Source organism: Adiantum capillus-veneris, chromosome 7 (assembly GCF_014529385.1).
Source record: "Adiantum capillus-veneris isolate H3 chromosome 7, ASM1452938v2, whole genome shotgun sequence".
Lineage (NCBI taxonomy): Eukaryota > Viridiplantae > Streptophyta > Polypodiopsida > Polypodiales > Pteridaceae > Adiantum > Adiantum capillus-veneris.
The window spans coordinates 25,524,435-25,539,643 of record NC_140937.1 but is presented as its reverse complement, the minus strand read 5'-3'; positions in this window follow the sequence as shown (position 1 = coordinate 25,539,643).

Sequence of the window (15,209 nt, the reverse complement as noted above, 5' to 3'; positions counted from 1 at the left end):
GCTCGAATACCATTAATTGCCAGGAATAGAAGAGAGGGTCGTTCAACACCAAAACAGCACCGGCTCTTGCCAAGCTTCTAATAGCTCAATAGTGGTTAAGCCATAGGCAAGCCCTGTAGGACTCCACTATTAAGACCATAGCTCTCGACGGTGATGCCCCGTTAACTGCACAAAGGGAGGCGCACTGCAAGGCTGAAAAATCCCTATTCTACTTACTTACATGCAATTAATAATACCAACCATTTATAGCTAGCTTGAGGACCGCCCTTCGTGAGCAAGAAAAGAGAAACCTTGTGCTCTGATACCAATGTAACATTTAATGGTCTAGTAACTTGTGTGTAGTGGAAAATAGCATGAACATCATGAGCATTTCATTAGGATAGCTTCCTAATAAGAATAACAAGAGTGCTTGGGTGGAGAGAGCAACAAAAATATAACACCTAGTTAGATAGCATGAACAATACTTCAAAAGAGAGAGAAATTAAGCAATTGACAACAATTGAGGACTGGATTTTCATGGAGCCGGTCCCCCCTCCAAAAGGCTTTGTATTATGGTTTCTCCCATCAAGAGAGACATTTTACAATATAATTCTTTGTGTTCCTTCAATACTAGCTAGTGCTATGAAGATGGAAACTTCAAGCACTAAGCACAACACTTGTTAAACACAACGTCGATTCCCTCATGGTCTCAGACCCAAGACCTCACACACCTTCAAAGATGGTGAGAGCTAGTGGGGTTTGAGAGTAGATTGAGAGGAAGAAGGAGTATTCTTACGAGAAAGATGTACATCTCCTCACATAATCACTCATGTTAGCATAGCTTAGCTTAGTGATTAGCATGGTAGAGGAGATGAGCATGCATTGAAGCTTGGCTCTTGGTTGGATTTGCATCACAAAGACAAGAGTTGTTGGTGTAGGCCTTCCTTCTCACAAGCTTGGAGTAGGTGGTAAGATTTCCATTAAAGCTTGAGAAGGAGAGAGAGTCTTCTTTGCTTCACACATGAGATTGTGTGAGTGTGTGTGTGTGTGTGTTAATGCCTTGCAGAAATCAGCCACCTCTCTCTCCTGGTCGACCCCTCTTGCTATTTGCTCATCCTCACACCTCATTGGACCTCCCCAGGCCTAGCCAATGGAAATTAGGGAGCATAAATGATAGTCTTGTGACATGTGTCCCCCTTTCCCCTTTTGTGAGAGCTTTAGGTAATTACTTAATTCAACTAAACTCTCATTGGACCCCTTTGTCTCCTGGCCAATAGGAATCGGGCAAGCCATTGGGCTGTTGAATGCTCATTGGACCCCTTGGGAGACTGTCCAATAGTCTTCTAGAGAGCTTAATTCTTATTGGTTCTTTTATTAAGTGTTTTTTAATTAATTAAACTAGATTTACTGTAGCTTAATTCTCATAGGTCCACCTCCAAGGCCATCCAATAGGAATTGAGTACACCTTGTGGGCATCTAGGCTAGGGAGCTGACATGTGTCCCTCATTCCCTTTGTGTAAAGGGAGCTTGTGTGTGTGCGTGTGAGTTTCTCTCTCATCTCCTACTTCTAGGGCTCACCCCCTCCTATGTAGGGATGGTTGAAGACTTTTGGGACACACAAAGCATTCAATTTCCCTAGGCTTTTGACCTTTGGACAGAACCTTTGAATTTTGTAACCTTAGCATTTTGGAAGTCTTAATGGGCTGAACCTTAGGGTCTTTTAAGCCCAGTAGTGCACATTGCTCTTGTGAAGATGGCCCCCCTTTTGGATCCCTATTTTCCCTCCTTTGGATCCCTATTGTGGACAGTCTACTAGCTTAACCAATATTCTAGCTTTTTCTCCCCTGGCACTTCCCCATATTAAATGATCAGTTTAACATGAGAAAATTATTTAGGATAATTAGATATTGATTATTATGACATGTCTAGAGCTAGATGATGTGCTTTATGAAAGATATTTGTATGACATTGCATGTGGACCTGTGAAATGTTGATTGCGGATGCACACTTGGTTTAGGAAATTCTATTCTAATAGTACACATCTTGATGTTTTGATTTATGTGTTTTATGTATGTGGCAGCCATATGACATTGACATGGAATTTTGGTGTCTTTTTAATATGAGATGTATGACATACTAGCACTTGTAGTTTGGTTTGGGATGCTCCTCTATATAAATTTCATTTGGATGTTTCATTTGTGTTAGTTTTGTACATGATGGCCACTTGGAGGTTATTTAGCTAGATTATGTTGACACTATAGAGAATGTGTTGAATTTTGTGAGACAACAAAATCGTTTAAGTGATGGAAATAAGAGTTTATGTGAAGGGAATCCCATGTGGAGCCAAGGAAAGGGTGTACGGTTTTTTGTAAAAAGAGGTCTCCACACAAAGGAGACTCTAGCAAGATTTTTAGATTCACGTTTTATGTACAAGCTATAAATACAAATGGTGCTTTTTATAAAGCTTCATTTTGCATAAGCATAGACATGCTTCCATATTTCTTAAAAGTGTTTGGTAGTTGAAGGATTGTTCTATGAGGTTTTGAGTTTTTCCATGGCACAATGATAGTTAAAGGTATCACTAGTGTAAAATCAGGGTTCAAAAGCTTGGAAAAAAAGTTCCATCTTGTGGGCAGGGTGGGCAGGGTGGGCAGGCTGGAACAATCTTCTTCGAGATGTTTCGTGAGTGAGCATGCCACACAAGATAGTTAAGCACGTGGAAAACTCTTAGTCTGGACACCTTTCTCCATGGTGAGAGATACGATAGGTCCAACTTTCACTGCTCAAAAAGAACATTTTAAAACCTTCAACCTTGTAGTCTAATAAGTTTACTTCACCGGAGACACAAGTCACGAAAGTTCATTGTTAAAATCAAGAAGTGGTTTAATATTCTTCACGAAGATAAAGGGGATTAGTGGATTACTACATGATTCCCGATCTAACAATAGTGAGTGTTGAAGAAGTTGGCCAGCATGTTTCTATTGTGACTAGTGTCTAGAGGCCTCTCTGCTCGCTTGAAGTGAGTGCGTTGCCACCTGCCATGGCTAGCAAGACATACAATTCATAGGTGTTGCAAGCATTACAGCGGATCTATGGTCTAAACAAGAAGCAATTATTCTTTCTCCCATTCCGCCGCCATTTGACTCATCATAGCTCGCAAAAAAAGGCACACTTTTGTCAAGGCCAAAATAATAGCGTTTCTCACATTTGACGCATCCTAGCTCACAAAATAAGTATGCAAATTTTAGATAATCAAGAGAGAAAATAAGGTGCAATTTTTTATAAGCTTGTTTAAGGGGTGTTCCCATAATAGCCTCTTACCATGGAGCACAATATAGGCTTGGTGTCACTGTACGATGATTATAAGGGGGGAAGTCCTCGTCATCTCAAAGAGGCACCGCTGCCTATTTGGAATTTGTATTCACTAGTGAGAGCATGAAATGGGCCATTGAAAACTATGCAAAGGCAAACGGCCCTGAGAAAGCATTGAAATTGTCCTCTTTTAGAGTATGCGCTATGATTGAGGAAAAACTACATGGGTTATCATGTTCAACCTGAACATGGATTTGAATGGAGAGGCACCACATAACAAGGATTCAGGTGCTACCTATTTGGAATTTGTGTTCACTATTGAGGGCGGGCCATTGAAAACTATGCAACAACAAACGGCCTTGAGAAAGCATTGAAGTCGTCCTCTTTCAGAGTACACACTATGATTGAGGAAATACTACATGGGTTATCATAGTGCGTCCTCTTTCAGCTTGTACGCACTATAACTGAGAAAATACTACATGGGTTATCATGTTCAACCTGAACAAGGATTTGAATGGATATGTCTTGAATGCTAACTTTACTCAGAGTTACCTCTGCATAGTCTAGAGGCATGCTATGCTAAGTCATTGGTGCTCTACTTTATGGGCCAGTGAATGACGACCCAAGGCTTATGGGAGTGGGTGGAGTCAAGGTTTATGGGAGTGGTTGTTCATGGTTCTTAATAGTAGTAACATGAAATCACTTCACAATGATGGGCAAAGGCTTCTATGTTGTAGAATGTGCCTTCGAACAAACGGTTCAAGACCTTGTTATTAGAGGAGGTGTTTGGGAGGGTTCATATTTTGCGTATGCCATGCCGTGGACGCGGGAGTTCTACGCGAATGAAGAGTTTATGGAGTTTTTCCTATATGGGTAACTCTCAAAATCCTCCCTCTTTGGCTGCATGATCATGTGCACTCCATTGCCTCTGTGATGGGATGTGTGTTGTTCATACCAAGGCTGCAATGGGCTTGGATTTAAAGGTATGCATATTGTAGAGCATGAGTAAGGCTATTCCTGAACATTTGGATCTCAACATGAGATTTTTTGGATCCTTTCGACAAGAGATGGCATTTGCCTCGTTCCATGCATGTTATGAATGTAGCAGAGTTGGCCACTTTGCTAGAAACTACCTTGAGGTGGTGATTGTCAGCAAGCCAATGGTCAAATCCACTTGGAGGCGTGTCTCTAGAGATGACAAGCCACCAATGAAAGCAAACATGCTGAAAGAGGGTGAATGTGAGCTTCATGTGAGCGTGATGTGGTAGAGGAAAAAATGATAAAGGATGATGGTTAGCCTACAACAAAAAATCAAGAGGAAACAAGTAAAGCAATAGGATCCTTACATGAAGGTTGACGATCGTTGAAACCCACAACCATGATATTAGAGTCAGAGACATTCAGGGACAAGAGATAGATCTCCTTAGTTACCTTGTTGACATCTCTCGATCTTCTAACAATACTAGTCTACTCAAAAGGAAGAAGTGAACTCCTTGTAAAAGTACTAGTCTGCTCAAAAAAAGAAAAAGTACTAGTCTATTAAGTATATAACTCTATGGGTTTTTAGCTCCTTGTTAAAAGCCAAATACTTTTAGTCCTAGAGTCCCCATGGCAAGGCAGCTTTGCACGGGGTAGCTACGTATCTTTCTTGTTTTTATTAACACAAAACTAGTGTGTAACCCACGCATTGGTCAGGTCCAGAAAAGCATGGCCATTGAGTCACACGCACACACATATCTGTAGGTATGTATGTGTGGGTGTGCATGCGCGTGCGCACATGTGAGGAGGGTGTACTTTAGCCCCTACAATCACTCCAAGAAGTTGGCAATTCCCTCTCTCTTTCTTATTAGATCTTGAGATCAAGCTCATGAGTAGATCTTTGATATCTATTTTGGATATCACACGCACACACATATCTGTAGGTATGTATGTGTAGGTGTGCGTGTGCATTCACACAAGTGAGGAGGGTGTACTTTAGTCCCTACAATCACTCCAAGAAGTTGGTAATTCCCTCTCTCTTTCTTATTAGATCTTGAGATCAAGCTCATGAGTAGATCTTTGATATCTATTTTGGATTGTTCTTATGACAATAAAAATTATCAACTTGTTCCTCTCTCTCTCTCTCTCTCTCTCTCTCTCTCTCTCTCTCTCTCTCTCTCTCTCTCTCTCTCTCTCTCTCTCTCTCTCTGTGTGTGTGTGTGTGTGTGTGTGTGTGTGTGTGTGTGTGTGTGTGTGTGTGGCACACACAAAGTTTTGAATTCAATACTATCGGTAGATCTTTGGGATCTCTCTCAGTGAATAAGAAAAGGAAACTATAATAACCTTTGAGTGTGGTAGATCGGTTATCAAAGTTCCCTCTGAAATACCAAGTCTTAAGTTCAAGACTTGTCAGAAAGAGCTTTGAGGTCTCTTGATGTGCTCATACGACATTACAACTTCTCTCTCTCACTCTTTCTTACTCTCTCTCTCTCTCTCTCGCTCTCTCTCTCTCTTACACACACACACACACACACACAGACATGCACATGCACACACATTGGCATTCAATCCCCTCGCTTACCCTTTCTATCTCCCTTCATCAATCTTTATCTCCCTATGGGAAAATGCAGGCTCATAGGGAGTTGCAATTATTTGTGTGTGTGTGTGTGTGTGTGTGTGTGTGTGTGTGTGTGTGTGTGTGTGTGTGTGTGTGTGTGAACACATAAGGAAGGAGGGTGGATTGTAGTTCCTATCTCTCTCTCTCTCTCTCACTCATCAGACCTTGAGATCAAGACTCCTATGTTCAGAGTGTTCTTATGACAATAAAAATTCTCTTCTTTTTCCTTCTTCTCTCTCTCTCTCTCTCTCTCTCTCTCTCTCTCTCTCTCTCTCACACACACACACACACACACACGCGCGCGCGCGCACGCATGCACACACAAAGTTTTGAGTTCTAGACTTCTTGATTAGATGTTTGGGATCTCTCTCAATGAATAAGAAGAGGAAGCAGTAATAATATTTGAGTGTGGTAGATTGGTTATCACAATTCCCTCTTAAATACCAAGTCTTAAGTTCAAGACTTGTCGGGTAGAGCTTTGAGGTCTCTTGATGTATTCTTGTGGCATTAAACACATCTCTCCTCTCTCTCTCTCTCCTCTCTCTCTCTCTCCTCTATCTTTCTCCCTCTGTCTCTCTCTACCTTCAAATCTTGGCCAAGTAAATCTTTGAAATCTATTGAATGTTTTTTTGGTGGACTAGAATTCTCTCTCTCTCTCTCTCTCTCTCTCTCTCTCTCTCTCTCTCTCTCTCTTTGTGCATTGTGCGATGCATGGAAGCGTCGAGAGCTCTTCAAAATAAAGTATCAAAGTAGAGTCACCCATCAAATTTGAGGGCTGGAGTTTCTTTATGGCCTTTAAAACAAAATAAATAGTCACTCTTTAAGTGACACATAGATGCCTCTAGGGTCTCTCTCTCTCTCTCTCTCTCTCTCTCTCTCTCTCTCTCTCTCTCACACACACACACACACACACACACTCCCATTCATATCACTCAAGGGTGTAACAGATTTTCGGCATGTGTTCGTTCCTCTCTTCGCACATCATGTCCTCAGGGTGGTGAGAGAGTGATCCCGGATGTACTGGGTATTCAGCTTTTCTATGTCAGTCATGCCCTTCTATTTTGGGGCTTTTTGAGATCCCTAATGTTTATAATAAACAAAGGTTTAACATATTTTTACTACTAAGATTTCAAATTCTCAACTAAATTCCAAGCTTGCATTGAAGAAAATCGGTAAATTTTTACAAGTTTTAGTGTAAATACTATCAATTCTTCAAATTTTAACCTAAAATCCCAAAGAGTTTTATTGTACCCTTATTTATTTTAAATTTTTTTTAATAGAAATAACATTTTTTGCAAGCCCTTTTCGACACCTCTTCCTCTCTCTCTTTCTCTCTCTCTAGCAGCACTCATATTCTCCCACATTAGGTGTAGGTAGTGCCAATTCAATTCCAAGGCCATTCAAATTTAGCCCTTTGATCAAAGCTACAATGTGCAATGTGCACATATAGAGGCTCAAAGGACAATGGTACATGGAAGTGCCAAGTGGGGGTTAAGGGTTAGGTGTACATTTGTGTAGAATGAAAAGGGTAGTTCTTTATGGCCTTCAAAATGCAAAGTAGATCCACCCTGCAAATAGCTTTTAAAAAGAAAAGTAGTCAATATTATAACTATAGATAGAGTACTAAGTTTTTGGCAGGCTAAAGGCTAAAGGCCTTAGTAGCCTATGGGTGTAGTAGGGTATGGGTGAAGCACTGAAGGTTGAAGGTTGTTCAATTTTATTTGTGAGACATGTGTCCCTAAAGAGAGCTTAAAAGTCTTCAAAAAAAGAAATCTTGTCTCTTTCAAATACTGTTTCCCAAATTTGCATTCATTTTTTTGGTGTCTTGAAAAAAACTTGTATTTATAAGAGTGTGATCCCATGATGCGGATTTCAATAATGTTTTTTAAATATTTTGATTTGTAAAACGTCCTTCTATTTGATTTCACAAAGATTCATTTCATTAAATTTCTTATTATTTTTTATGTTCATTAAATCTAGCTTTTTATGAAGATATTAAAATATGCTTTAATTTTAGTTTTTTAATGTGTCTTTTTATTTTGTTTTTTTTCCATTTTAATTTGTTTTTAAGTGATAATGTGCAATGTGCACCTTTCACCTTGTGTAGTGTGTTTGAAATAGAACAATCGCTCTAAACCAAAGAGTGTTGTGCGTTTCGGCGAAAGGGCAGTCACTTTTGTGACTTTTACCGTTCCGCCTACTATCGCTGTGTGCACGATTAGCTACGTGTCTCACCCGTTCTGAGGTATCCAGCGAATTGAACCCAGCACCTTTGTGTAGTGTGTTTGAAATGCACAAAAGTGATTGTCCTTTCGTCGAAACGAACAACACTCTTTGGTCTAGAGCGATTGTTCTATTTCAAAACACACTACACAAAGGTGCTGGGTTCAATTCGTTGGATACCTCAGAACGAGTGAGACATGTAGCCAATCGTGCACACAGCGATAGTAGGCGGAAGGGTAAAAGTCACAAAAGTGACTGCCCTTTCGCCGAAACGCACAACACTCTTTGGTCTAGAGCAATTGTTCTATTTCAAACACACTACACACCTTTCACCTTATTATCTAAGTGGATCCTTTTTATATAAACCATTCGTGATCATGTACGTATAATGGATAATATAAACTCTAATGGACAATGGGCTAAATGGGAGATAGTTGCGAGACCTGTAGAGCAAGGCAGTCTTGGGATTCTTAACCCTAGCACCCATTCGGAGGCACAATGTGCCAAGTTTGTGGTGGTACTAGCAAAGCAAGATCAAGCTTGGGCTATTATGCTTAAGGTTATGATGGAAAAATCCAAACTGTGCTCGTAAGGTGGCCATGGAAATGGCTCAAGGTGCACGTCAAGCTGCTTGCTCCTCAATGGGCCATCCTGAAACTTGGGGGTACGACAGGCGAGCTCGCTCGCAAATGCAACAAAGCAATTGAATCCTTGGAATGGGAAGAGTTGTCAAGGTATTTTCATAATTCTATACCTCGCTGGTCCCCTTGTGTCTCTAAGGCGGGAACCATCCTTTTGATCCCTTTTTGGAGGGAAGTAACCCGAAAGATTAATAACAAAGGCATTAGATACATAGGCCAACTTTGGGATTACATTAGTAATGGCTAGAAAGGAACGGACCAGTTGGCCCTCCAGTTTAACCTCACTGGGAGTAAAAGATTACTGCTCTAGTAGAGCCTTTGAACGTCTTAACAGTGTTGGGGTAAAGCCCCATGTGGCCGGTTAGGCCAAGTGCCCGCCCACTATACTTATTCATTATGTACATAATAGAATAAGGGGGCTCACATGTAGAGAGTGAGTTTTAGCCCTTGCAAACACAAGGTCTCCTCTCTTTTCCATTGCTACACACGCTCCCGCTTGCACACTTCAACTAGTACCAGAGCTCAGGGATTGGGAGCACCATTGGAGCTCAACAGGGAAGCAAGCAGAGAAGCAGCAAAAATTGTAGCACATTTTTGCAGGTCTGTTTTGGCCTACCAAAACATCTTCTTTCAAGCCGATTCTCTTACTTCGTGACTAGTTTTTTGTCCTCTTCAACTTTGCAGAAGAACGTTTTCCCAAAATCTTCACCAATTTTGAGATACGTCACTCAGACTGCCTGCACGTGTAGGGTATACATGTGCAGATTTTTATAGATCTGTTTTGACCTGAAAAAACAGCACATTTCAGGTCCATTCCCGCTTTTTCCTAATCGTTTTTGTGTGGTCTACAACTTTGCAGAAGGAAGTTTATGCAAATTCTGAACGGTTTGGAAGATATGGGCTGACAGGCTGTAGGGTATTCGAAAAGTTGAAGATTATGTATGCCTATTGTGGTGATTTGCTACGTTCGAAGAGCTCACCATCTGTCTTCCTCTCCGACTGATCAATTTCCAAACTATCCTCTTTCACTACATATTTGTCAATGATCCGCTCCACATCAACCTCGAATACCGGAACAATTGTTGGATTTGCTGCTAGGAAATATGCCTCTTCATCATCCTCCAAACCTTCAGACATGTTACTTCCTTGTGCCAACATCGGCTTCATTGATTCTACCAATTCCTTCTTTGGTCCCATTGGTATTGCAACTTCTTTCCTTCCTTTCTTAACCGTCACTTCATTTTTTCCCCAGTCCTGATTTAACTTAGCCGTGCGAAACCATGGCCTCCCCAACAACATAGGATATGTATTTTTTGAATCCTTCATCCTGATGACTACAAAGTTTACCATAAACTGCAATCCATGAATGGTAATACTCTGCCTCCTTAACATCCCCACTGGTTGAGCTTTGCTCTAATCAGCCATGCGCACTTGAAATGGAGCTAGTTCCAACCGGACATCTTTCATCCTTAGAAATTCCGATTCCGAAAGTATGTCGACACCTGATCCACCATCCAATAGAATATCGGAAAATTTGCTATTATTAAATTCCAACGACAGTGTCGGTACTGAAAAATCCACATCCTCCGGGCTAATCTGGCAACTCTGAACTGTCTTTTGCACCTCATTCATACTTGGAGCAGTCCTTGACCTCCGCATCACTGTATATAATTTATCCCTGAAAATTGGAACTAATGACAACAACTGATCCAAGGTAAAATGCATAGAGGAATTAGTTAACTCTTCAAGCAAGGCATCCGTCCTTTCTCTTTCCTTCTCCTCCTTTTTTACCCCTTTCTCCTTCCATTTTAGCTTGATCTATTGTTCCTCCTTTTCCATCAGATCTTCAGCTACCTCATCCTGAATCTCCTTCTGCTCCTCCCAATCCAGTGGAGGTTTCAACCTTGCTTTTGACCTTGTTGCCACTAATACATCTACTTCCTCTTGCAAGCATTTGGAACAATCACATTCCGGCTGACAATCCGTAGCCACTTCATTAACCCCCTTATCCTGAAAGATTCTACTACTATCAAACTACTTCTCGGTTCTTTGTTTGCTTCAGCTGATTGTGCTGGTGGTGCTGGCAACTGCGGCACTTGCCCCCTTGGCTGTTGCTGATTCCACCCTTGATAATTCCAATTTGGCTGATTCCATCCTTGTGGTTGTTGTTGCCAATTCTGCCAACGCTGCTACTGATCCCAATTTCCCCCCCATGGGGGTCTTGGATTCTCCCATCCTCCATATCTCGGTCCTCCTCCGGTATTGAAATTTCTTCTGAATGATGGTCCCCCTTGATTAAACTGTGGTCTCCACCCGGAATACGGTTGTTGCCTTTGCCAACCTTGATTGTTGAACATCCTTTGCCTTCCTGATGTCTCTGGAAACACCCCATGAGTTCGAGGTCCTTGTTGTTGAATCTTCTGCTGAATCTTTTCTGGTACAACACCCCTGAAATTTGGATTATACCAACAATCCTTTGTCCAATGCCCATCCTTAACACAAATTTCACAATGAGGGGATTTTGATTCCACAACTTTCTGGAGTCCCAACTTCTTCAATTTCTTCTCCACCAATTTTTCCACTCTATCATCTTTCCCTTTATCCTTAGACTTTTTCTTCAACTTCTTCTTGATTTTCTTCTTCTTACCCTCATCACCTTCTGAATCCAAATCATCACTGGAATCCTCCTCATCATCAAACTCCATTTCCGAATCCAAATCAATATCAGTTTCCGAATCCGTATCGGTGTCCGAATCCGAATCATCTGACCTCTTCTTTTTCTTCGACCTGCTTTTCTTCTTTTCTTTAGATGACCTTTTGGCTGCTTTCCCATGAGAGACCCCAAACCTTTTCTCTGCTCTTTGAGTTGTTTCCACTAATGCTTGTAATCCACCCGCAATATCAACTCCGGCAACAACATTCTTCAATTCCTTCCTTAATCCGTTCAAAGAATACCCAGCAAGCATTTCATCCGTTGGCCTTTCTTGAGCAGTCAGCCTTCTCACATATTGGTTAAACTTTTGTGCATAATCCTCAACAAACATTTTCCTTTGTTTCACTTCCTTAAGCTTGGTCAACACATCATGTGGAGTCTTTTCCCTTCTGAACCTATTCAAAAATGCTGCTTTCAAGCCATCATAATTAGCAAAATGACCTGCTGGAAAATTACTAAGCCATTGCATAGCCTTCCCATCCAATGTAGCCTCAAACTGGCGCATCTTAGCCTGGACATCGTACACTCCGGCAAATCCTTTGGCCTGCCATCTTGTCTTGTATTGAGATACGTGGCAATCGGGGTCTTCCTTAGACTTTCCCGAAAAGGTCCAGAATTTGACGCGCATATCCTGCCTAGCCGCCATATTTGTAAGTCCACCTGGTTGTACAAGATTTCATGCACTAGTACTTCCCAACGGATCAAAAATCAATCTCCTTCTCGCCACTAATGCATGCTGAAAAACTGCAACCGCCAACAGCCGCGGAAATATATCCGGTTCCTCGTTCTCTTCTTCTTCTTCACACCTATCACTCAAATAATCCTCTGCGCCATCCAAATCTTGCACATTATCATCAGAATCCTCTCCTACATAAACTCGGTGCATCCCACTATAATCCAAACTTCCCTGCAATTCCGAACTCTGACCATCTCGCCCATAAAACTTCCGGAACCGCCTAGCAATTGACCTTGTTCAATACGAGAATGTATCCTCTTCTGCTTCCTCCAGAGTGCAGCCAAACACCCATACCAACTCGCACTATTCTGAACGTCTTCCCTCCATTCAACTAAACCTTTCACCGCTTCAGCACTCGCTCCTATAAGAGAAACTTGAATTCGTCCATGCTACATCAACTTACACCGTGATCGCCAAGTGTTGTAGGCACAGACATTCAGAACATACAAACACAGGAATCAAAATGGAACTGGAACAGAACATAGAAACAGACTAATTCCGCCATAACTTCCGCCTTCATATTCTGAGAAAGATACTGATCGACAGTTACATAGTTAGAGAATACTAATGGGCAACGCCCTTTCCCATGAACATCCCTTGGAATCCCAAAACTTCAAAATTTGATATTCCAAATTCCACTAAGGTAAAATATCCAAAATTCCCTCAGCTTAACATGTGCGCTTTTCGGCGGATGGTATTCATCGCCTTGCAATGCAATATGTGGACTGATTTTCAATTGTTTTGAGCATCAATTTGTGTCATATTTTGGTTGGTTTGTATCCAAGTTTATGCCTCGCTTGTAGAGTGCGGTTGATGCACTTTGTGTTTTGGATTACAGGATTGTTTTCCAAGTTTAAAGAGTTGAGACTTTGGGGCAGCTCATGTATGCTTGAGTGCGAATTTTGCACATGATTTGCTCATGGTTTTGAGCATGTTTATGGCATATATGGTTATTATGGTTAGATAGCCAAATATTGTTGAAACTTTGATGGATTTTTCTTGCGAGTTTATTTGTTTATGTGCATGGTTTGCAATCGTGTTTTGATTGCATTTGGCACTCAGTGGTTGCTTTGCCATAGTGTTTTGACAGCGCATTGTGAGAGTGTTTTGCTCACCGGATTATGTCATTTGACATACATGTGGTAATCTCTTCAGGAGGGAGATTGTTGATGCTAGTTGTTGATGCTAGTTTCATCAATTATCACATAGTGCTCTTGGATTAGAGCAGGCTTTTTGGCATCATTTGAGCGGTTTTGCTCACTTGTTTGCTACATTGATTGCCATATTTGCTGATACTTCTCTTAGACAGCTTATGCCAGCTTATGTTGTATTTTGACAGTACTTGGTGTATGAGTTAGCCAAGCTTTGGCTATTGTCGGTTGATCGACTTGTGCTTGATCTTGTCACAGGTTATCGCCATTGATTTGGCATGTACATCATTGTCAGGGTTTGTGCTTTTCCATACAAAGTTTGATGGTTCAAATTTTGAGCATTGGAAAGAAGGTATGCATGATGCATTGACTTAGTTGGGCCAAGTGTTGCCACTACAGGGCATGGATGCTAGGCCAGAGTCTATGACTGATGATGAGTGGGAGGACTTGGATGAGCTTGCACGTTTGACGGTCGTGTTACACCTTGGTGAGTTTGTCTATCGTATTGGTTTGGATGCATGTACAGCTAGAGAGTTATGGCAACAATTGTGCAATGATTTTGGCACAAATGAGTCTAGAGAGATGTCTACAGTGAAAGGACGATCTTGTAGACATAGAGATGTTGTGTGTTGGCATTGTGGTACAGGGCATGTACGTAGGCGTTGTTTTTGGCGGATGAGACAGCACTGGAGAGATGCTATCACTTTGGATGTCGTGGGAGCAGATGTAGCGTATGTGGCTACGCATGACGGAGATGTTGCCTTTGCTTCCATGTTTACTCTTGAATTTCTTATGTTGGTTTTTGACGGCACATTACCTTCGCATTGGATATTAGATGTGAATGCTAGATTTCATGTCACGCCGAGTCCTGAGTGGTTTAGCACATATGCTAGTGGTATGCTTGGACATGTGTGTCTAGCTGATGGTTCAGTGCATGACATAGTTGGTGTAGGAGATGTCAGACTATTGTTGCCGAGTGGTGCATCATACATGTTGCGAGATGTACGCCATGTGCCAGGTTTGATGCAGAGCTTGATCTTTGTGAGTCAGTTAGAGACAGTGGATGCCAGGTAGTGCTAGATGAGCAGAGTTTCAGATTGCATCGTGGACAATTAGTCATAGCGAGAGGTGCTAGTGTTGGCACGATTCATGTGATGCGAGTATGTCATGTACGAGACGACACAGTCTTCGTGAGTACACAGCCATGCAGAGAGATGAGGCATGTCTCCTTTGCAAATAGGTTGCATGATGCTCCAGTTTATGAGCATGTTGAGCCAGTTGTGTAGATATAGCTGTGCAGCAAGGCATGTCATTCGTGGATACGATGACAGATATGGATGGCTTGAGTGTTGAGGAGTCAATCGTGATTCATTCATTCATGGATATGCTTAGGCCAGAGGCTAATGTGTGTGAGTTAGAGCTAGGCATTGCTCTTGCCACACAGGGTTCAAGACAGATAGATGCTCTTGGTGCGCATGTGACATGCGATGGACACAAGGATGGATTCCAGAGATCAGAGTTCGGGTGTCAAGGTGATTTCCATCTGTGGAGTTCTGAGCCAGATTTGACCGAAATGATCAGATTGGCAGATATTGCTAGGATTGCATCAGCATTTGGGAGTCTCATGTACGAGATACTGATCTCGAGATCCGAGATTGCATTTGCAGTAGGTGCATTTGCAGTGGGAGCAGTTAGTCGTGCAGTGACTGACGTTGGCCTTGAGCATAGGGGTACTTTGCAACGTATGGTGAGATACTTGCAGGATGTGTGCGGCTTTGGTGAGGAGTATGGTGTTGATCACTCTATACATTCTCTACGATTAGAGCTGGATGCACACAGATTTAGTGAGCCAGTGGGT